Source organism: Oryctolagus cuniculus, chromosome 9 (assembly GCF_051225735.1).
Source record: "Oryctolagus cuniculus isolate XC-2025 breed Fujian yellow rabbit chromosome 9, ASM5122573v1, whole genome shotgun sequence".
Lineage (NCBI taxonomy): Eukaryota > Metazoa > Chordata > Mammalia > Lagomorpha > Leporidae > Oryctolagus > Oryctolagus cuniculus.
The window spans coordinates 133407512-133431531 of NC_142875.1; the positions used below are offsets into that span (position 1 = coordinate 133407512).

General features: G+C 48.8%; 1 long non-coding RNA gene across 1 annotated transcript in view; it reads right to left on the reverse strand.

Moving 5' to 3' along the window:
• Positions 1-339: 339 nt before the first annotated feature.
• LOC149124778 (uncharacterized) overlaps positions 340-24020 on the reverse strand; it is a 186218-nt gene continuing 162537 nt past the window's right edge. The window contains exons 3-4 of the long non-coding RNA XR_016213169.1: positions 894-1076; positions 340-694 (exon numbers count right to left, since the gene is read on the reverse strand). This is a non-coding gene — a long non-coding RNA (uncharacterized LOC149124778). The remainder of the gene's footprint in view (positions 695-893; positions 1077-24020) is intronic.

Sequence of the window (24020 nt, forward strand, 5' to 3'; positions counted from 1 at the left end):
TGAGGGCCAAATGCCCCACAGGGGCCAACAAGGGAACAGCAACAGAGAAATAGAACTGTAGTGGACGGATGCTGGCCACTGAGCATGGACAAGGCTCAGAGTAAAACCTCCAGCACCCCAGGCTCACTAGAAGCCCCCACTCCCTGTCAGTTTCACACACACACACACACACACACACACACACACACTCCGGGGAGGGGGAGCCTCACCAGGGGCAGCAGAGATAAAAACACCTTCTAGCTTTCGATGGGGGCTAAAGAGAACCACTCTGACTCTGAACTATACCACTACAGTCTGTTCTTTTTATTTAAGATTTATTTCTTTTATTTCAAAGGCAAATTACAGAGAGAGAAAGAAAGAGAGGGAAAGAGAGAGAGAGAGAGGGAGAGAGGGAAGGAGGGAGGGAGGGAGGGAGGGGGAGAGGTTATCTTCCATCCCCTGGTTCATCTCTCAAATGGCAGCAACAGCCAGAGCTAGGCAGGCCTGGAGCCAGGAGTTTCTTCTGGGTCTCCCATGTGGGTGCAGAATCCCAAGGACTTGGGCCATCTTCCGATGCTTTCCCAGGCGCATTAGCAGGGAGCAGCCAAAACCTGAACCAACGTCGGCATGGGATGTCTGTGTTCCAGGCAGCCGTCTGACCAACTGTGCCACTATGCCAGCTCCTACCCACCGTTCTGCTAGCAGGAGGAGCTGACTGAAAAAACAACAACAACAGTGAACTCCAGCACCCCCCTGTCATCCCACCTCACCTAAGGGTGAGGGGCACTGTGACGGGTATCCTGAGGTTCACTGTCCCGGGCACAGAGACCTAACCCTAGATTACGGAACACTCCCCTCCCCTGCCCCACACCATCCCACCACCTGACTGAGGGCCTATTTGCCATAGTTCTTACTGAGTACATCATGTTTTCCTTCAGGAAAAAACTGCAAGGCATACGGACGAGAAGAACAACACAGCAGAAGAAACTGAGTGAGCATCTGGGTTGGAGATGGCAGGAACGTTGGAACCATCAAATCAAACATTTTAAAAGGCTATGGCTGACGTGCCAAGACCGCCAATGGAAAAGGTAGACAACCTGCAAGAGCAGACAGGTAACGTAAACAGAAACATGGAAATTCTAAGAATCAAACACAATTGCTAGAGATCAGCAACACTGCGACAAACCGAGGCGAGCCGGGCCGGCGTTGCGGCACAGTGGGTTCAGCAGCCGCAGGCAACGCTGGAATCCGCATCAGAGCTCTGCTTTGCGTCCTGGCTGCTTTGATTCTGACCCAGCTGCCGGGGAACCTGCCTGCGAAGGCAGCAGCAGATGACTGACGTGCTGGGGCCCTTGCTACCCACGCGGGAGGCCCGGTAGGTGTCCCAACTCCTGGCTTTGGCTGGACCGCAGCCAGTGGGGAGTGAATCAGAGGGTGGAAGATCTCTCTTCCTACCTCTCCTTCTGTCTCTCTGCCTTCAAAATAAGTAAAAATAACATCTTATTCAAAGAAGGGAAGAGAGCTTTGATAGGCTCATTGGTACACTGGACACAGCTGTATCAAGAATCTGGGAGCTTCGGAATATAACAATACAAACAACAGAGCTTCGAAGCTGCAAAAGCGTATTCAATAACTAGGACAAGCACGGAAGATATAATAAATCCATGAAGGAAATACAAAAGGAGACAAAGAGAGGGACCACAGCAACACTGGAAGAATAATGAGTAGCTTTTCCCCAAATTAATATCAGACCCCCAACTAGAAATCCAGGAAGCTCAGAGCGCTCCAGAGTAAATGCCCAACATCTTTACCGAGACACATTATCTTCAAACTCAGAAAACCAGAGACGAAGAAACAGGCTTGAGAGTGTAAAGGACCAGGGTGGCTGGAAGCTGGGAACAATGATTTCTGCCCATCAAACTCTAAAGTCGAGTTTCGTATTGTGTAATTCCATTGTGCAATCCTCAGTCTTCAAATTAGTTTTCTTAAAAATGTCAGTGCCTCATGTTATTTGTGGTGGACTCAAAGAACAGGCAAAATTGAGTTTTCTTAGGAAGAAAGCAGAGGATAATGTAAATTGGATCAGCAACTACCTCAGAAACTGAAGCACAGGACGAGGGGGGGAGGGGAGTGTGGAAAATGATGTTTTTCCAGATGGTATCTATAAATATTGTTCTGAATTTCAAGTTTGACAGTCCCCACTGAATTTTTCAAATTACGATCATAATAAGCCAAGCTCCCAAATGGATATGTTATCAGCTATGTAAAATCAGGGACATAATTTCAGAAACAGAGATAAGTACGGCAATTCCTTATGCTTACATTGATAAAACAATGCAACTAATAGAAAATATACTCCCCTTTTTATTCATAAGAATGCAAATGAATAATAAATGAGCATAAGATGGTACTTAGAACCATTTTAAATTGATTATAAAACTATTACATATTTTGAGTTTTTTTCCCAAACTAAGGCATCATTTATGTTTGAGAATCACATTTTTAGGCTCTCAAGCACCAATGAAAAATTCACATTTCTAAAAATATTACTCCCTGAAATTGATTTGAATTTTTATAAAGGACTTCAACTGTAGACCTCAGAAACATGTAGTAAGTTCTATTAGCTTTTGAACTGGCAGGAATTAGAATTTTAAAATTTAAGTCCGCTCAGTTCTGTTACAGTCCAAAAGCTAATCAGTGCTTTTATGTGTTTCTCTCTCCAATATTGCCATGCAAACATGCTATCGAAAGCCTTATGCTCTTATGTTAAAATCGTGAGATGGATACAGATTCCTCAAGCTAGGAACTCAAATGTGCAAATAACATCAATTTAATTGTCTTCATTTGCACTCGCTTTCTGTCTTGAACTTCCATTCTACCTGATAGCAATCATTTAATCTTTATAAATTCACAGTAAAAAAAAAAAAAAACCTGCGTTCTCAAGGTCGGTTTGCACTTCTTCCTCTCCAGCCCCAATACTTGTGCACACATTTGGGAAAGAGTGACACAACGGCTCTTCCGTCCTCCCGCGGGCTCTGACCGTCCTGATGCCTGGAACTGGGGGTCGCTGGATCGGAACGACGCCCCATGCATCCAGTCTCCATCCACGGAATGCAGGCGGACTTGCTGCTGGGCAGGGTTTCCCCCTCTCTCTGGGAGACTCCAAACCCCTCTGGGCCCAAGCGAAGGCAACAGGCTATCTGCCACCTCCGAACAGCCCAGGACGCGGAGCCCCACGCCAGGCCTCCTACCTCGGTGGCTGGGTAACTGACCCCAGAGCTATTCCACGGGAAAGGTTCAGGAATGTGCCCGACATGGTGACCAGGAGCCAGGGCGGCACCGTGCCTTGTTCCACACAGCACACACTCCTCAGATTCAGGGGGCACAGGTCCCCTGAACACGCACACACCCAGGGGACACAGCCTCAGACGCTCCCTCACATCTCACACCCAGGACACGCACCCTCGAACGCTCCCTCACATCTCACACCCAGGACATGCACCCTCGAACGCTCCCTCATGTCTGACACCCAGGACATGCACCCTCAGACGCTCCCTCGCGTCTCACACCCAGGACATGCACCCTCAGACACTCCCTCACATCTCATACCCAGGACACCCAGCCTCAGAAGCTCCCTCATGTCTCACACCAGGGGCACACGCACCCTCTGACACTTCCTCACGTCTCACACCAGGGGCACACGCACCCTCTGACACTTCCTCACGTCTCACACCAGGGGCACACGCACCCTCCGACACTTCCTCACGTCTCACACCAGGGGGACATGCACCCTCAGACGCTCCCTCATGTCTCACACCAGGGGGACACGCACCCTCAGACGCTCCCTCATGTCTCACACCAGGGGCACACGCACCCTCCGACACTTCCTCACGTCTCACACCAGGGGGACACGCACCCTCAGACGCTCCCTCACGTCTCACACCAGGGGGACACGCACCCTCAGACGCTCCCTCACATCTCACACCAGGGGCACACGCACCCTCCGACACTTCCTCACGTCTCACACCAGGGGCACACGCACCCTCAGACGCTCCCTCACGTCTCACACCAGGGGCACACGCACCCTCAGACGCTCCCTCGCGTCTCACACCAGGGGGATACGCACCCTCAGACGCTCCCTCACGTCTCACACCAGGGGCACACGCACCCTCAGACGCTCCCTCATGTCTCACACCAGGGGGACACGCACCCTCAGACGCTCCCTCACATCTCACACCAGGGGGACACGCACCCTCAGACGCTCCCTCATGTCTCACACCAGGGGGACACGCACCCTCAGACGCTCCCTCGCGTCTCACACCAGGGGCACACGCACCCTCAGACGCTCCCTCATGTCTCACACCAGGGGGACACGCACCCTCAGACGCTCCCTCGCATCTCACACCAGGGGGACACGCAGCCTCAGACGCTCCCTCGCGTCTCACACCCAGGACACACACCCTCAGACGCTCCCTTGCGTCTCACCTCTTCCTGGCTAAGGGCTGCCGCCCACGGCGCCCTCCCTCTGTGGAAACCTCACTATCCCGGGGTAGAAGGGAGAAGCTCTGACAAGGTTATGCTTTTCTCTCACAAGGATTCTCACGGAAAAAGCTCTCAATGACACATCTTCCAAGGCCATGAGTTTTTGACCAAAAAGAAAACCACTGAGACTCGAAATGTTCTTTCTCAAACCTTTCTCTTCATGATGAGTTCTAAAAATAATGATTCAAGTATTTATTAGATCATTTAAAACACTCAGGAGTTTAGAAGACCATAATTTATATACTTTTCTAAATTTTCATATTAGCGTATTTTAATCCAAACTCAGTTATGAGATATTCATAGCTTTGCAACCTGCAATTCACAACTTACTGATTTATATTGGTAATTTCCTCTAAAATTTCTATAATTCCAACTTTTATGTAATGTACTTACTTCATTATAAGAAGTATAATCTTGTTTTTTTTTAAAGTATTAATTAATTTATTTGAAAGTCAGAATTACACACAGAGAGAAGGAGTAGCAGAGAGAGAGAGAGGTCTTCTATCCGCTGGTTCACTCCTCAGATGGCCACAACAGCCAGAGCTGTGCCGATCCAAAGCCAGGAGCCAGGACCTTCTTCCAGGTCTCCCACGTGGGTGCAGGGGCCCAAGGACTTGGTTCATCTTCCACTGCTTTCCCAGGCCATAGCAGAGAGCTGGATTGGAAGAGGAGCAGCCGGGACTGGAACCCGTGCCCATATGGGATGCCGGTACTGCAGGAAGATTTATTTTATGTATTTGAAAGGCAGAGAGAGATCGATCCTCCATCCATTGGTTCCCTCTCCACATGGCCAGAGCCAGGCTGATCTGAAGCCAAGTCTGCAGCTCCTTCCAGGTCTCCCATGTGGATTCCAAGCAGTTGGGCCATCTTCCTCTGCTTTCCCAGGCCATAGCAGAGAGCTGATTGGAAGTGGAGCAGCCGGGACTAGAACTGGTGCCCATATGGGCTGCCGGCACTGCAGGCGGCGCTCTACCTGCTACACCACAGCGCCGGCTTCTAAGCCTGTTTCTAACTCTCTTTCAGCATGCTTGCCAGTGGTGAGAAGTCTTCTTTTCATCGTAATATGGGTTTTATTACTGAAATCAGTTTTAGTCACAGCTTGAAAAATGCTTTCTTAAATCCAATGTTTAGGGGCTGTCATTGTGGAGTAGCCATACTGGCACAGGTTCTATTCCTGCCTGCTCCACTTCCAACCCAGCTCCCTGCTAATGCCCCTGGGAAAGCAGCAGCAGATGGCCCAAGTCCTTGGGCCCTGGTACCTGCGTGGAGAACCTGAAAAGACTCTGGGCTCCTGGCTTCCGTCTGGCCCAGCCCCAGCCTTTGGGACCATCTGGGAAGTGACCCTCTTTTTCCCTTTGTCTGTAAATCTGCCTTTCAAATAAATGAAATCAATCTTTTCTACAAATCTAATTTTTAAATAATTTCTTGTCATGCTCAGGTTCTCACATAATTACATTTGACAGTAAGTAGTATTATTTTTAGTATTTCTGTGTCACCTTTGTTTCTACTTCTTTAAAGGAATGATTTTATTTTATTTCAGCCAAACCAACCTATATGCAGAAGGGTGAATGCTTTTCTTTACTCACTAAGTCTGGGAGTTAAGATTCTGCCCCACAACATAAAAATGAACTCCTGTACACTGTCGGTGGACTGTACAGTGATACGGCCACCATGAAAACAGTACAACAGTTCCTCAAGAAATTGAAAACAGCCGGCGCTGCGGCTCACTAGGCTAATCCTCCACCTTGTGGCGCCAGCACACCGGGTTCTATCCCAGTCGGGGCGCCAGATTCTGTCCCGGTTGCCCCTCTTTCAGGCCAGCTCTCTGCTGTGGCCCGGGAGTGCAGTGGAGGATGGCCCAAGTACTTGGGCCCTGCACCCCATGGGAGACCAGGAGAAGCACCTGGCTCCTGCCATCGGTTCAGCGCGCTGTGCCAGCCACAGCGTGCTGGCCACGGCGGCCATTGGAGGGTGAACCAACGGTAAAGGAAGACCTTTCTCTCTGTCTCTCTCACTGTCCACTCTGCCTGTCAAAAAATAAAATAATGATAATAATAATAAAAAGAAATTGAAAACAGATTTATCACGTCACCCAGCAACTCCACTTCTGTGTATATTCCCACAAGAAGCAAAAGCTGATCCCTATGAGACATTTGTATACCCAGGTCCATAGCAGTGTTTTTCACAGGTAAAACACAGAAGCGGTCCAGCTGCCCATCGAGAAGGGAACAGAGAAGTAAGAAGGTGACCCTCACAGTCCCCCCCACCACGTCAAGAGTCGAGGACACAGTAATCTACTCTCCCTCTGATTCTCGAGTTTGAGGCTGGTTTTTGGTCGACTGTGCATGTGTGGCTTTTAACATCCCTGCTTGACAACCCAGTTACCATGGAGATCTGTGCCATGGCAATAATCCGCTTCTCCGTGAGTCAGTGACACCCTACCCCACACAGGCGGTGTGTATGACTTCGTGCGGCAGCCAGAGACCCACAGCTCCGAGGGCTGACTCACAGGCTGGGGTTCCCAGTAAGCACTTTGCAAGGTGTACCAAAAGGACCTTCCTGAGTAGAACAAATGCCGTAAACCTGAACGTGCTGCATTGGAAGGCCACTGTCCGACTGTTTCTTGGGGCAATGAAAAAGAAAAACCAACCGATCCCCTGGGCCTGCTACAATAAGGGAAACTAACCCATGGGAGTGGACCCCTGGTCCTCCTGTCTGGAGCCTCGCCACTCAGCCTCAGGCCCACTCACCCCACTGGACCCCGTGCGTACCCTGGAGCACGGGCCTCACGCTCAGGCTCTCTGATGCAGGGTGTTTCCATCACTGCTGGAGAGCGACCTGCTCGGCGTCCGGAAGCGTCTCTGAGTGCATTTCCCCTCCATAAATACGATCCCACGCCAGGACTGGAGCCCGACAGTACACATCCCGGCCGCAAGAGTACAGTCGAGCTGCCCCACGAGCTCCTTCTCTGCCCAGTGTGTATGACAAACCACACCTCGAGTTCTGCATGGCTGACATCAAGGAGAACTTGGGGAAAGCAGCGGCTGTATTCCGTAACTCTGCCAACTTTCAAAGCAGGAACACTTCCGGTGGGGAATCTGCCTCCTCCACCTCAGTATCAGGACAGGCAAATGGTACTTGCCGGTGTCTGGGGGTGACTGCATAGGTAAGACACGAATAGATGCAATCCGAAAGCCTTCTGATATACGGAAGTTTCATCACAGTTCATCTCCAGTTGTCTCCGGGAAGGATATTTCTAGAGCTCAGGTGAAACCACCCATTGCAAACTGTTGAAATCTTTACTTAATATATGCTAAATTGATCTTCTGTATATAAAGAGAATTGAAAATTAAAAAAAAAGAAACCACCCACAAAGGTAGCAGCAAATCAGCGAGGCAAGAAAGCTGTGTGGGACCAACAGGTGCCTGATGATAAATGGCACTGATAAGCGTGGGCTGCGAGCTAACGGGGTCACAGCGTGTGAATAAGAACATCTGATGACACAGCGTTCATGTCTGAAATTAGTATCTGCGCTGAGGGAACAGCATGGTGGGAGGCACACACGCACACTGCCCGCGCAAAGGCCTGAATCAGCAAAGAGTTCCATCATTAGAGGGTACTTCTACCTTCGAGACCACAGCTTTAATTGCGACCTCCATTTATAATTATGAATCAAAATGTTATGGACCAGATAATTATCTCTTAATAATATGGCACTATATTTTTTCACTCTGATAAGAGATGTAGTCCGTGTGTGTGTGTGTGTGTGTTCTGAGGATGGCCACACACTCTCGGACATGAGTCCTTGTCTACTTGAAACCTTTCCTCTGTTGGGAAAGTATAGACAACTGCAAATCGCAATGCTGAAAACCTCATTCCCTAAGCAGAGCGCCCATGTTCCCCGTTCACATGAAAATAACCAGTTTCTTTGAACTTACAATAAAATCTTTCTGAACATCAAGTTCATGAATTGTACAGCTTTCCCATCAAATCGTCTTGGCCAAGCATATTAAATAAACATACCCTGCTGATGTACCTGGTCTCTGTCCCTGCTTCCTTCCCTCCTGCTCTCTGCTGCCCCTGGTGGCGGCTGCCTGCCTTTGCACTGGCCTCGCCCTGGGCTCTCAGCATTTTAAGCCCAGTGCAGTCTGAGCGCTCTCCACCTTAGAACTATGGTGCTAGCAGTAACTTCCCAGATCTTCTCCTCCAGTCCTGCCCTCTTGGAGCCCCAGATCTGCTGGAATTCTTTATTATTAAAGCAACACAGCAGGGGCCAGCACTGTGCCATAGCAGCTAAACACGCCACCTGAGACACCAGCATCCCACACGGGGGCTGGTTCAAATCCTGGTGGCTCCACTTCTGATCCAGCTTCCTGGTGATATGCCTGGGACAGACGGCCCACCTGCTTGGGCCCCTGCACCCATGTGGGAGACCTGGAAGAAGCTCCTGGCTTCAGCCTGGCCCAGCCCTAGCTGTTGCAGCCATTTGGCAAGTGAACCAATGGATGGAAGCTATCTCTCTCCTTCTCTCTCTCTTTCTCCTCCTCTCTCCATAACTTTGCCTTTCAAATAAGTAAATAAATCTTTTAAAAGAGCAATACACGTCCACAACAATGTCCTTTCTCCCCTTCGCCATGCCTCCCTCGGCCGCAGCCTGACCTCACGTCCAGGGAGCCACTTTCTGTTACTGTGGATGAGCTGCATTTCCCTAAATTCTTAGCAAAATCACAGGACGCCTGCACTGTTGTCTGGTCTGCCTCACTCACCATAGTAACTCTTAATTTGTCCGTTGTTCATTCTGTCATATTTCATTTTTTCTCTGTTGCTGAGTAATATTCCATGCATGGACGTACCACAGGGGTTTACCCCATCACCTAACGATAGACATCTAGGCTGTCTGGAAGTTTTGTGTTGTTTTTTTTTTTTTTTTTTTGACAGGTAGAGTGGACAGTGAGTGAGAGAGACAGAAAGAAAGGTCTTCCTTTGCCATTGGTTCACCCTCCAATGGCCGCCGCAGCTGGCGTGCTGCGGCCAGCGCACCGCGCTGATCCGAAGGCAGGAGCCAGGTACTTCTCCTGGTCTCCCATGGGGTGCAGGGCCCAAGCACTTGGGCCATCCTCCACTGTACTCCCTGGCCACAGCAGAGAGCTGGCCTGGAAGAGGGGCAACCGGGACAGAATCCGGCGCCCCGACCGGGACTAGAACCCGGTGTGCCGGCGCCGCAAGGTGGAGGATTAGCCTATTGAGCCACGGCACCGGCCTTGTCTTGAAGTTTTGATTTAACAAATAAGTCTCCTGACATAAAGGACTGTACACACATACACTCCCACTTCTCTCGAGTATTAATAACCTGGTGTAGAATGGCTGGACCACAAGGTAGATACGTGTGTAACTAAACCGCCACACTGTTTGTCCACGAAGGAAGTGTAACTCCACATTCTCACAGTGGTATGAGAGTCCCAGTTGCCCGCCTTCACCAACATTTGGTGCAATCACTCGTTTTATTTAAAATTAATGTTCCAGAAGTATATTGGTATACGTGATCTTATTCATATTGGGGTCCCCAAAATTCACATTTAAGCCCTAACGCTTCACGTGCCTGTATCTGGGGGCAGGAACTTCAGGAGGCGATCACTCAAGTGACCAGGGCGGGGCCCTCGCCAGACAGGACTGGCGCTCCGTGAATGCAGAGCACGCAGAGAGCTCACTTCCCCGCCCCCTCCCCTCTCCCTGCCCTCCCCACCCCGTCATTCAGAGCAGGGCCCGAGGTGGGGGGGAGGGGGGGACAAAGCAGGTCTCCACAAGCCAGGAGGAACCTTCACCCGAAACCTCGCTCCGCTGAAACCTCGTCTTCACCTCCCGCTACCCAGCAGGTGAGAAAATCGCCTGGTGTTGTGTAGGCCCCACAGTCTGTGTCCTTTGCTAAGTCAGCCTCGGAAGGCTAATATACCTCCCTGATGACGCACGATGCTGGGCATCATTGGATGTCCACACATGAGAAATATCTGCACAGTGAGTCCAAAGGACATACGTACAAAACATACAAGAACTCGTGAATTTTGCTGAGAACACAAACAATTCAATAAAAATTGGGACATACTTGAACAAATGTAGCCAAAGATGACACACAGGGTCAGCAACCACAGGACAAACTCGGGGTGCATTCAGGTAATCGAGGAGAATCTCCCTACCTCAGGAGCCTTCGATCTCGAGCAGCTATTCTGTAGCTTCGATTCTGAACATAAATGGTCTAAATATCCCAATAAAAAAAGCCAGAGAACAGCAGACTGATGCAACTGCACCCTGGGCAGCGGAGCAGCAACTGTGATTCCCATACAAGGTTCCTCGCCATCTAAGGTGGTATCTCTGTGGGTTCTGGGGGTGGGACTCATAACTATGAGCGGAACTGGGATTGCCTCCATCCCAAATGGTGGCTGCATTTTCATTCTCTTTGTTTAAAATGCTCTATCACTTTTAAATGTTGAATGACTCGTTCATTCACTCATTCATTCAAAATGGAGAGTGACAGAGAGAGGAAGAGAGTGTGAGAGAGAAATCTTCCACCCACTGGTTTATTCCCCAAATGCCCACAAGAGCAGGACAGGGCTAAGCCTGAACCGACAGCCAGGAACTCCACCTGGGTCTCCCATGTGGACGGCAGGAATCAAAGAACTGCACCAGCACTTTCTCCCTCCCAGGAGCCTTAGCATGAAGCTGGCTGCAAAGGCAGAGCCAAGACCGAGTCCCTGGCACTGGACTACGAGATGTAAGCATCCCACGTGGAAGCTTCACCCACCACACCACAACATCCACCCCTCTGATTTCAGTTTTAACCTCTTCCTTGTCCAATGCGCTATTTAGAATTCTACACTTATGTTCCAAATATCTGGAGGTTAGGTAGTATTCTCTATCACTGATCTCTCATTAATTCCCTGTCATTCGACAACACTCTCTGTGCAATCTGAACCCTTTTAGATTCTGAGATAAGTTGCTTGGTAGCCCTGAATTCCGTGTCTTTTGGTAAATGTTCTAAACATACTCAAAAAAAAATGTGCATTCCACTGTTATTGGTGCAAAGTCTTATAAACACAGTCAGGTCCAATTGGTTGTTAACACTGTTTAAATCTTCAGTATCTGAACTAATTTTCTGTTTACTTGTTTGCTCAATTATTGGATGCTGAAATTTCCAGCTATAAATATAAACTTGTCTTTCTCTCTGCGGTCCTCTATTTTCATCGTGTGTTTTCAAGCTCTGTTGTGAGGTATGTAACACGCAAGATCTTTACATTCTCATAATGAACTGATCTTTTTATCATTTCCCAGGAAGTCTACATCCTGTAATGCATGGATCTTGACATCTACTTTGTCTGAGAGTAATATAAATATCACCACTCCAGCTTTCTTCAAGGGAGTGTTGAAATGCACACAACATTTTCATTCTCTTACTGTAGTCTACTGTGTCTTTGTAAGGACAAACATTTCTTGCAAGCAGCACAAAAATGAGTCTTCTATTTTTGTCCAACCTGTCATTTTCTCTGTTTCTTCTGAGATAAGCAGTTTGTATTCAGTTGTATTACCCATGCTGGGTACATTTAAATATGTCATTTTAGTATCTGTTTTTCACTGATCCCATCTGTTCTTTGCCCCTTTCCCTCTTTATTTGCCTATATTTTGGAATGAGTAATTGTTACGATTCTATTTTATTTCCCTTGGCTTACTCCGAGAACTGTGTCACCTTATTGATTGTGCTGGGACTCACAGTACACATTCTTAACTTATCAAAGTCTATTGTCAAGCAATTGTCAAGGCAATCTTAAACAGAAAGAACCCAACAGGAGCCACTACACTAAGCTACTTCAGAATGTACTAGGGCGGGGGGCGGGGCGCTGTGTGTAGAAGGCTACGTGTCTGCCTGTGGCGCCAGCATCCCTTTACAAGGGTGCTGGTTCATGTCCCAGCCGCACCTCTTCTGATCCATCTCTCTGCCATGACCTCGGAAAGCAATGGAAGATGGCCCAAGTGCTTGGGTCCCATGTTGGATACCAGCAAGAAGCTCCTGGCTCTTGGTTTCGGATTGGCTCAGCTCCAGCCATTGAGGACATTTGGGGAGTGAACCAGCAGATGAAAGACCTTTCTTCTCTGTCTCCCCCTCTCTCTGTTACTCTACCTTTCAAATAAATAAATAAAAACTTTAAAAAATGTACTACAGGGGCAGGCACTGTGGCATAGCAAGTTAAGCCAATGCCTGTGGTGCAAGCATCCCATATGGGCACCAGCTTGCTGCTCCATTTCCAATCTATCTCCCTGCTCATGCACTTGGGAAAGCAATGGAAGATGGGTCAAGTGCTTGGGCCCCTGCACCCACCTGAGAGACCTGGAAGAAGCTCCTGGCTTCAGCCTGGCACAGCCCCAGCTGTTGTAGCAACTTGGGGACTGAACCGGCAGATGGAAGATCACTTTCTACTTTCTCTCTCTCACTCTCTCTCTTTGTATCTCTGTCAAAGAAATAAATAAAATATTTAAATTATACAACAAAGCTATAATACTCAAAATAGCACACTACTGGCATAAAAAAGCATACAGGTCAATGGAATGTATAACTAAACCCTTCGAACCACAGCCACCTAATTTCAATAGTTACTAACAACACGCACTGGAGAAAGGACATTTCTTCAATAAATGCTATTTGTAAAATTAGGTATCATGTGTCTGGCATTGTGGCCTAACAGGTAAACCTGCCACCTGTGACAACGGCATCCTATGTGGGTACCTGTTCGAGTCCTGGCTGCTGCCTTTCAAATCCAGCTCACTGCTAATGGCCTGGGAATAGCAGCAGCAGATGACCCAAGTGCTTGGCCCTGGCCACCCGTGTAGGAGACCTGGAAGAAGCTCCTGGCTCTTGCTTCAGGCTTGGGTCTGCCCTGGCCTTTGTTGCCACTTGGGGGATGAACAACAAGATGGAAGACCTCCCTGTATCTCCTGCTCTAACTCTTTCAAATTTTATTTATTTGAAAGGCAGAGTTACAGAGAGGCAGAAAGAGAGAGACAGAGGTCTTCCATGGGCTGGTTCACTCCCCAAATGGCCTCAATGGCCAGAGCTGAGCCAATCCAAAGCCGGGAGCCTGGAGCTTCTTCCAGGTCTCCCACATGGGTTCAGGATCCCAGCAACTTGGGCCATCATCTGTTGCTTTCCCGGGCACATTAGGAGGGAGCTGGATCTGAAGTGGAGCAACCAGGATTCAAACTGGTGTCAATACAGGATGCTGGCACTGCAGGCAGCAGCTTTACCTGCTACACCACAGCACCAACCCCAGTACATATTTTTGTACAAAATTGGATATCATGTAGAAGAATGTAATTTGACTCAATGTCTTAACATACAGAAAACCAATTTAAAAAGGATTGAACATCTAAATGTAAGACCCAAAATTATGAAATTACTAGAAAACACAGGGTAAAGACTTCAGGACACTGGAATAACAAGGACATTTAAAAATAAGATGCCAAGGGGCAAGTACTGTGGCACAGGTTAAGCTGCCGCCTGCAGTGCCAACACCCTGTATGACTGCTGGTTTAAGTCCCGGCTGCTCCACTTCCGATCCAGCTCCCTGCTAATGTACCTGGGAAAGCAGTGGAAGATGGTTCACGTCCATGAGCCCCTGCACTCATGTGGGAAACCTGAAGGAAGCTCCCGGCTCCTGGCTTTGGACCTGTCCAGCTTTGGCAGTTGCATCCATTTGGGGAGTGACCCAATAGACAAAAGAAGTCTCTGTCTCTCCCTATCTAACTCAGCCTGCCAAATATACAGGAAAAGAAACACACAGATCAAGGTTACAGGATGGGAGGGTCCTCTCGCATGAACTGCCTTCCAGGAGCAAAGCCCAGTGACCTAACACTCTGGAGTTCATCTCCCAGATGTCACAGTTACATCAAGTCTCCACCCTTAACCTGTCAGCCATTAACACTGACACATTCAGTATCAACCTAAGGCTCTGGGGTTTGAACATCTGCATGAGTGTGTGGAGCTAAATCTTGTGGAAACAAGGACTAAGGCCCACAGATGATCCAACACCAAAGCAGGAATAAAGAAACATCCAGGGGCCGGCGCCGCGGCTCACTAGGCTAATCCTCCACCTAGCGGCGCCGGCACACCGGGTTCTATCCCGGTTGGGGCGCCGGATTCTGTCCCAGTTGCCCCTCTTCCAGGCCAGCTCTCTGCTGTGGCCAGGGAGTGCAGTGGAGGATGGCCCAGGTGCTTGGGCCCTGCACCCCATGGGAGACCAGGAAAAGCACCTGGCTCCTGTCTCCTGCCATCGGATCAGCGCGGTGCGCCGGCCGCGGCGGCCATTGGAGGGTGAACCAACGGCAAAGGAAGACCTTTCTCTCTGTCTCTCTCTCTCTCACTGTCCACTCTGCCTGTCAAAAAAAAAAAAAAGAAAGAAACATCCAGGAAGCACACACAAAAGCCAGAGCTCAGTGGAAGCAGATCAAGAAAGCCGGACTGACTTTGATCAATGTTGGTGCTTCTCCCAGCAACTTTCAAAATTTGGGGAAAAGGCTGGCGCTGCGGCTCACTGGGCTAATCCTCTGCCTTGCGGCACCAGCACACCAGGTTTTAGTCCTGGTCGGGGCGCCGGATTCTGTCCCGGTTGCCCCTCTTCCAGGCCAGCTCTCTGCTGTGGCCAGGGAGTGCAGTGGAGGATGGCCCAGGTGCTTGGGCCCTGCACCCCATGGGAGACCAGGAGAAGCACCTGGCTCCTGCCTTTGGAGCTGTGCGGTGCGCCGGCTGTAGTGGCCATTGGAGGGTGAACCAACGGCAAAGGAAGACCTTTCTCTCTGTCTCTCTCTCTCTCTCACACTGTCCACTCTGCCTGTCAAAAAATAAAAAATAAAAAATAAAAAATAAAAAAAATGGGGGGAAAGCAGGGAGATCTCCTAAGGGCGTGGATTAGGGTTCAACTCTGTATTTAACCCCCTTAAGGGCTAAGGAGATGGAGTTGAAATCTGACACAAGCATGGATCTCCCCGGACAACACTGCCTCATCTTCAGCAAACAGAGGGGTCATTCCTACTACCAGCATTAACAGCACCCATAATCTGCGAACTGCTGAAATCTTTACTTAGTATATACCAAATTGATCTTCTGTGTATAAAGATAATTGAAAATGAATCTTGATGAAGAATGGGATGGGAGAGGGAGTGGGAGATGGGATGGTTGCAGATGGGAGGGAGGTTATGGGGGGAAAAGCCGCTATAATCCAAAAGTTGTACTGTTGAAGTTTATATTTAATAAATAAAAGTTTAAGAAAAGCACCCACAGCCATTAATTTCTCTGCTCCTCTATGCCTCCTAACAGCACTCTGTACTTCCCTCGCTCCTCCTCCTCCCACGCCACCTCTCCCACCCCTCATCACAGACCGCTGTACCTACCAGAAGACCGTCTGCTCCTCTCCTTTGCACTCACACTCCCCACACTGTGCCCTGGAAATGAGTGTAACAGACACTGCAGCTGCTCCAGATTTGTTCTAATACTGCGGCACCGTTCAGTATAGGAAAGGCAGCACAATCTGTCAGCGAAACAGAAACCAGCCAGCGAGGCTCCAGGCAGTGGCACCACCTCGGATTCTGTCTTCCACACCTCCCTCCACCTTCACGTCCCTGTTAGTGGAAAACCAGGGAGGCTGGGAACAGCATGGGGTTGATAGTCATGCCGGTGGTCACGAGGCACTTGAGCCGTGGTTATTCCCAATGGCTTCTGCAAATACTGCTAAGGGACACAACTGAAGACAGAAAGTTAAGTAGTTGGACAGAGTGTGTAACCCAGCGGAAGGAGTCACTCGGGGAATGGGGCTGTGCAGCATTTGCAGGATTTCACCGGGGAGGGCTTCCTAGAAGGGATGCCGTATGCACTGCACCATGAAGGAAGAATAAGAGTCTTCCAGGAGGCCGGCGCCGCAGCTCACTAGGCTAATCCTCCGCCTTGCGGCGCCGGCACACCGGGTTCTAGTCCCGGTCGGGGCGCCGGATTCTGTCCTGGTTGCCCCTCTTCCAGGTCAGCTCTCTGCTGTGGCCAGGGAGTGCAGTGGAGGATGGCCCAAGTGCTTGGGCCCTGCACCCCATGGGAGACCAGGAAAAGCACCTGGCTCCTGCCATCGGATCAGCGCGGTGCGCCAGCCGCGGCAGCCATTGGGCAGTGAACCAATGGAAAAGGAAGACCTCTCTGTCTCTCTCACTGTCCACTCTGCCTGTCAAAAAAAAAAAAAAAAAGAGTCTTCCAGGCAAACTCTCAAAACCGGAGAGCACCAAGAGGCTCTGTGTACAGGCACAAATCCAGAAATCTCGGAACCGGAGGAGAGGCGAGTGGTTGGAGGCCATCTCCCAAACACAGCAATCCTATGAAGTCCCTTTTTCAGAGTCTACAGTCAAAGGTGTTATAACATTAGTAAAACAAATAAAAATGAACCACCAGGCTTTGCATTTTATGCCTGGAATTTCTCCAAACTACGATCTCAATGCCCACTGCAGAAAACTGCTCCAGAACCCGGGAGAATCCGTGGGCTCACACCTTTCTATCAACAGCTGGCCTGGTCTGCTGACTCGGACATCACACTGATGCCCCCCAAGATCCTGACCTCGGGCCGGCGCCGCGGCTCACTAGGCTAATCCTCTGCCTAGCGGCGCCGGCACACCGGGTTCTAGTCCCGGTCGGGGAGCCGGATTCTGTCCCGGTTGCCCCTCTTCCAGGCCAGCTCTCTGCTGTGGCCCGGCAGTGCAGTGGAGGATGGCCCAGGTACTTGGGCCCTGCACCCCATGGGAGACCAGGAGAAGCACCTGGCTCCTGCCTTCGCACCAGCGCAGTGCACTGGCCGCAGTGCGCCGGCAGTGGCAGCCATTGGAGGGTGAACCAACGGCAAAGGAAGACCTTTCTCTCTGTCTCTCTCTCTCACTGTCCACCCTGCCTGTCAAAAAAAAAAAAAAAATATCCTGACCTCGGTTAAAGCCTTCGAGTTCTACTGACCGAAATCACTGAGAAAAGCCTATGTCCTCCCACACACACACAAAACCTCAGCTTCCTTAGAATCAATGAAAAGTCCAAAAATGTTTTCAAGCATTGCAAAAAAATGTTAATCAAGACTATTCATATGGGACTTTTTTTTCTTAATAAATATAAAATCAATAGTCATTAAAAAGCTATACTTCAAAGAAGACAATATATCAAAATCTCAGCAAACTGTCTAAAGCTAGAGGTGTATCAGTGGCCATTTTAAAAATTACAGACATAGGTGCACAGCCGAATGTGATAGTATAAACACGGTAAACAGATTCTTTCAGAATTCGGTGGATGTCACTACTCCCTATTATCCCCTCCACCACCCATCGGTGTGAATTTCATTCATCAACATAACTTCAGAAGCTCAAGGAAAGAGACAAGGAAGAAAGGGACAAATATGAGTACCCATTGCTGGCCTGCAATGCAAAATAATGTTACAATGCAAATCTGCACAGCGGGAACTCGGAGCGATGTGCATGGTATCAGGAAGTCACTTATTATTAGTTTTCTGCACTCACAGATAAATGAAGGCAGGAAAATCTCCATTTTCCCAGCTGCAAGGATTCTGAGTGTGGCCTGACATTAAGCAATTGAGCTGAAGAGCGCAGTTCGCATTAACTACTAGTTTTGAATATAAGATGAGCAGTCGGCGTGAAAGAGCATTCTTACGGGCCTCCTTGTAATCAGCACATCATTGTTGCAACACTGTGGTTCCCAAATACAGCACAGTCTCCTCATTCTTAATCTCTGAATGTGTCTAAAGAATAAATTATAATAATTCCCAAACATCCAAAGGACAGCTTCGTAAGATTGCATCTTTCTCCTAAAAATAAGAAACACACTAATGAGTCTGTTAAACAGTCCATTAAAGGTGACAGGACAGAAACGTCTTGGAGACCCCATCAAGCAGAGACAATACGCAGGATTAATGCAGTGTCCCTTCAACTTCCCTGTGCTCACACGGGTGATGAGCCTGGAGTGACAACTTTATTTAGCAAGTTGAAGACTGCTGAAAATTTTATGAAAGGGTGCAACTCACATGCAAAACAGAACCGATTTTTATTAGGAGAGCTTGACATGATAGAGTGAAAAATGTGAATAATTCTCTCATTAGACATCAGTTAATAAAGTGCATGAAATATAGATTAGCTGCAGCTTGATCTGCATGAGGTCGACTCTGCTGGCAGTGGCCGTCTCATCAACGTCTGTTCATTAACAAGGGTCCCATTTACTGGCCTGCCTCCTGCCAGAGATGACTCACTGTGGTCACTGTGGTTCCTTTTAATTCAATTTAAACCATCAGTGATTGTTTAGATCTTGGTAATAGTTTTCTGCTATGGCAATGAAATACAGAGACAACTAACTTTTTAAAGGGAAAAGGCGTATTTAGCTCACGGCTTTGGAGACTTAGGCCCAAGATCATGCAGCCCTGTTGGCTGGGCAGCTGGTGGGGGTGTGAATGGTGATGGAGGAACAGGTGAGGAGGAAGGGTCACTTGGTGAACCAGGAAGCAGGGAGGGGCTGGGGCTGGGCCCAAATCAGGCTTTTATAACCAGTCCACTCACGAGAATTACCTCCAAGGGCACACTCCAACAATTGGCTGACCGTTAGGCCACACCTCCTAATGCTTCCACTACCTCTCAGCAGACCACCCTGAGGGCCAGGCCTGGGGGGAACAAACTAACATCCAAACCACAGCAACATCCATCCACAGAAATGCATTTACTACTACAAGACGTGAAGCCCAGAGACTTGTTTCAGTCAAGAATGAAGTTTTCAATAAAGACACTCATATGCACCAATGGACTTTTTCAGAATCGATGATAGTTTATGGCCCTTCTCTCTCCCATTGAGGAAAAGTGTTCTTTTTTTTCTTTCTTCGTATTACTTGTTGAACTCTTTTACTTAGTGTAGGGTTAACTTTACAATCATTGAGCGAACTTAAGATAGATCTTTGTAAAAATTAAGGATGGGAATGTGAGAGGGAGGAAGAAGAAGCGCGTGAACGTGAGCAGGAAGCAGGGTAGGATGGGAAGTATCATTATGTTCCTAAATCTGTACACATGAAATACATGAAACTTGTCTAACTTAAATAAAATTTTTAAAAAATAAAGTTGGGAGATGGGAACCCTATCTGGATCCTCACATGTGTGGCAGGGACCCAAACTTCCTGAGCCAACGCTTCTGCCTCTCAGGGTGTGTGTTGACAGGAAGCTGGAATTGGAAGCAGAGCTGGGCCTCCAGTCAGACACTCTGATATGGGATGTGTCTGTCCCAAGCAGTATCTTATCTGCTGTACCACAGTAAGTTGAGCCATCTGGGGAGCTAAGGTGAGGGAACTTCAAAGGGTTCATGGGGAAAAAACTCAATTAAAAGATGAGTTTATTTTGTTGAAAAAAATAGAATTACTAATATGTCAAAGGGCTGGTAGGGATAACACCACATGGAAAAGAATGAAGCTGTACAGGCCAGAAGCCACTGGAAGTTAAAACACATGTGAGCAGCTGGCGCCGCGGCTCACTAGGCTAATCCTCTGCCTTGCGGCGCTGGCACACTGGGTTCTAGTCCCGGTCGGGGCGCCGGATTCTGTCCCGGTTGCCCCTCTTTCAGGCCAGCTCTCTGCTGTGGCCAGGGAGTGCAGTGGAGGATGGCCCAAGTGCTTGGGCCCTGCACCCCATGGGAGACCAGGAGAAGCACCTGGCTCCTGCCATCAGATCAGCATGGTGCACCGGCCGCAGCGCACTGGCCGTGGCAGCCATTGGAGGGTGAACCAATGGCAAAGGAAGACCTTTCTCTCTGTCTCTCTCTCTCACTGTCCACTCTGCCTGTCAAAAAAAAACAAACAAAAAACACATGTGAGCACACTAACAATAAAAACAACCAAGAGAACACAGTATATAGTTTCAATTATCAAACTAAACTTTCAAGAAAGGATGTGAAGTAAATAAGACCAAGTGTCTGCTAATAATAATAGATGAAATTCAAAAGGAGAGAATGATCTAACATAGCAAGCAGGCCACACAGCAGACTCACAGAATGATAAGTGTCCTAAATAGCACTCTGGCCTCAGAATCAGCCCTTAAGGCATTCAGTTCTGGCTAAAAAGCCCATGAGAGCATTTCAGGCATGGAAAGCCAAGACACTGTGGCAAAAAAAAAATGACCTACATGAAGGATCTTAGTGAGTGAGATCTTGGTGGAAAGAAGGGATCATCAAAGAAGGAGGTATCTTTCTCTGAAGGGAGAATTTCCACTTTGCTTATGTCCCTGTCTAAATAATGACAGAGTTTGTGGACTCAAAAGGCTTCCATAGCCTTGGCAGCTCATGATAACAGCCTCAAGTGACCACTGATGTAATACATAAGGGTGTGAAAAGTTAAATCAATAACAGGAGTCACTGTGTGCTTGCTCTCCATGTAGGATCTCTGTCCTCAATGAGTTGTACTATGAGAATTAACGGTAAAACTAGTCTTCAAACAGTACTTTATACTTTGTAGGTGCTAACTGCTGAAATCTTGGAGTTGGTTTTCTGTATATAAAGTAATTAAAAATTAATCTTAATGAAGAATGGGATGGGAGAAGGAGTAGGAGTGGGATGGGAGTGGGGGTATTGGGGAAGAACCGTTATATTCCAAAAGGTGTACCTATGAAATTTATACTTATTAAATAAAAGCTTTCTAAAAAAAAAGAATGTGAAGACAAACCCTAGAAGTTTATTAAAGACCTGTTATAGTAATGATGATTGGACAGAATTTAAGGGGCCAGCACTGTGGCATAGTAGGTTAAGCCTCCACCTCTGGCCCTGGCATCCCATATGGGCACCAGTTTGATTCCAGGCTACTCCTCTTCTGATCCAGCTCTCCACTAATGACCTGGGAAAGCAGTGGAGGATGGCCCAAGTGCTTGGGTCCCTGCACCCATGTGGCAGACCAGGAACAAACTCCTGGCTCCTAGCCTCGGATAACCTCAGCTCTGGCTGTTGTCACCTCCTGGGGAGAGAACCAGCAGATGGAAGACCTCTCTGTGTCTCACCCTTTCTGTCTGTAACTCTACCTCTAAAATAAATAAGTAATCTTAAAAAAAAGAGACAGAATTTTAAAAGAAAAATTACTAAATGTTTCACACTTTCAGTTGTCTTCCCAACACATATATTGAATGTGTATTTGAAGATAGCTAATTTAAGGATGTTACAAAATACTGTCCTTCTTTAACTATTTCTAAATTGAAAATATGTTAACCAAAGCAGAACTAAAAAACACAACAGGATGTAACTGACAAGTTTAGGATATGCTGACCATTATTAAAAAAAAAATAAGTGCTGGGGGTGAGGTCTGTTGTGGAGTCTTTCTGTACTTTGACTGTGGCACCTCACACATCTAATACACAAGCAAGTGTCAGAAGAGAAGTATGGTCTACACACGTCCGGAAATCCAGACACAACCACTTTCCCAGGGGTACTCCAGTCACTGAGAACCTGCCTAGCTAGGGAAGGAGATCTGGCCAGTTGTCACGGACTGTTCCATGGTCCAGACTTATGCAAATGTTCTCTAGCATCATCTTACTGGTCGCTCTACCCCCCTCAGTACCTTCTGTAAACAGCAGTGACTTAAGTTCAAGGCACTTGGCAAGAACATCTATGCCCTACAGGATGCTCTGTGGTTCTCATTACATCATAGCACCAGGTGTTTCCCACTATTCATTTATGTCGCTCCCCCTCTTCGTGGAGGAACGACACCGGACCCTGCGCTGTTCTTTCGTCTGCTCGGCCCTCCCCGGGTTTGCTGCTGGTTCTTCCCGGGTTGGCTACTATCCCTTCCACCTCCGTGGAAGGGCAGTTCCCCCTGGCCACATTCCCCACTTCCGCAGGGGAGCGGCACACCGCCGGCCGGCTCTCTCGGGGGCTGCACGGGTGTTCCTTCAGCTAGATGTTCCCCATAGATGTTTCTGGTGCATGCCGTCTCTCTCCTCCTTTATAGTCCTCCTCCGCCAATCCCAACTCGGCTGAGTACGCTGCTCTCCAATCAGGAGCAAGTCCTACAGTTAATTGGTTGAACTGGAGGCAGCTGTGCGGAAGCTGCCCACTTCTCTCCCAGCGCCATATTGTGGGAGAGCAGATGCATAGAATAAGTCCTAATTCGAGCAACTTAGTCTAGTCCGGATTGCTCCCCACAGATCCCCCTTTCTTTTTATTTTTTGGCGTTGATACGCGCCTGTCTTCGGTGTCCCGCAGCACACACTCTGCTGTACTTGCTAGAGTTGCCACAGGCTCTTACAAGTCCTATCAATCAGGAAAACCGAATCCGGGTCCTCTCTTCGCCATTGTGAGGAGGTTTTTAGGCGCTGATGCGTGCCTGTGTTCGGTGCCCTGCAGCGCATGCTCTGCTCTGCTAGAACTGCCTGCAGGTGTTTACAAAACCTATCAGGCAAACCGAATCCAAGCCTTCTCATTGCCTTATTGTGGGGGAGACTTATTAGTGTTGGTTCGTGCCTATCTTCGGTGACCTGCAGCTCATACTCTGGTCGAGCTTTGCTGGCGCTTACCGCCTTAAATCAGGCAGACCGAATCCAAGCCTCCTAATTGGCATGTTGAGGGGAGGCCTTATTTTTCTCTATTTCTCTATCTCCGGGCATTCCTACCTCTCCCATTTCACTTCTATCTTCCAGCATTCCCATTTCTCTTTTACTTCACTTCCAAACTTCTGTTTCTCTTATCCCTGCGGCTTTCCGGCACCTCGCCCCGCCGGCGGGTTCCCGGCTCTGCGCCGCTTCAGCCCGCGCGCCTCTCTGCGCGGCTTCCCGGCTTTGCGCGGTCCGCGGTCTCCACGCTTAACCCTTTCGCGTCTGAACCACGGCCTACGCCAGCGTTCCCTATCTATTCACGCCCCGTGCTCTCTCTGCACGCGGCGGCTTCCGCGAGTAACACAGCGTAGCTTGCGTCTCCGCCACTAGGATTCAATCTAAGTTCCCCGGGCTAGCCTGGCGAATTCAACCCAGCGTACGTCTCCGCCCCACGATCTGGCTTCCCGTCCTTTGCTCCCCGGGCTAATCAGACGGATCCCAATCTGGCTTGCGTCTCAGCTTCTGGTTTCAACTTTTCGCCCCCTATTCCCGGGCTAACTTGAGAACCCCAAAGTGGCTTTCGTCTCCGCCTCGGCCTGCCCCCCGCGGCTTCAATTTCCCTAACATTTTTCTCTACCCGGTATGTTTCCCCAAGCTTTCCTCCAACGATATTCCTCCCTCATTTCTCCTGGCCTCTCCCCACAGTCCGCGTCCGAATCTGTTTGTTCTAGCTTTCACTTTCGCTTTCGACCTTAGAGATTTCTCCCAGCTTCCCCCCGTAGTCCGTATCCGAGTCTATGCCTAGGCTTTCAATAGCTTCTTCCGGCTCCTTTTTCGTCCGGCTTTTCCCTAGGCTGTTTCGAGTCTATGCCTAGGCTTTCAATAGCTTC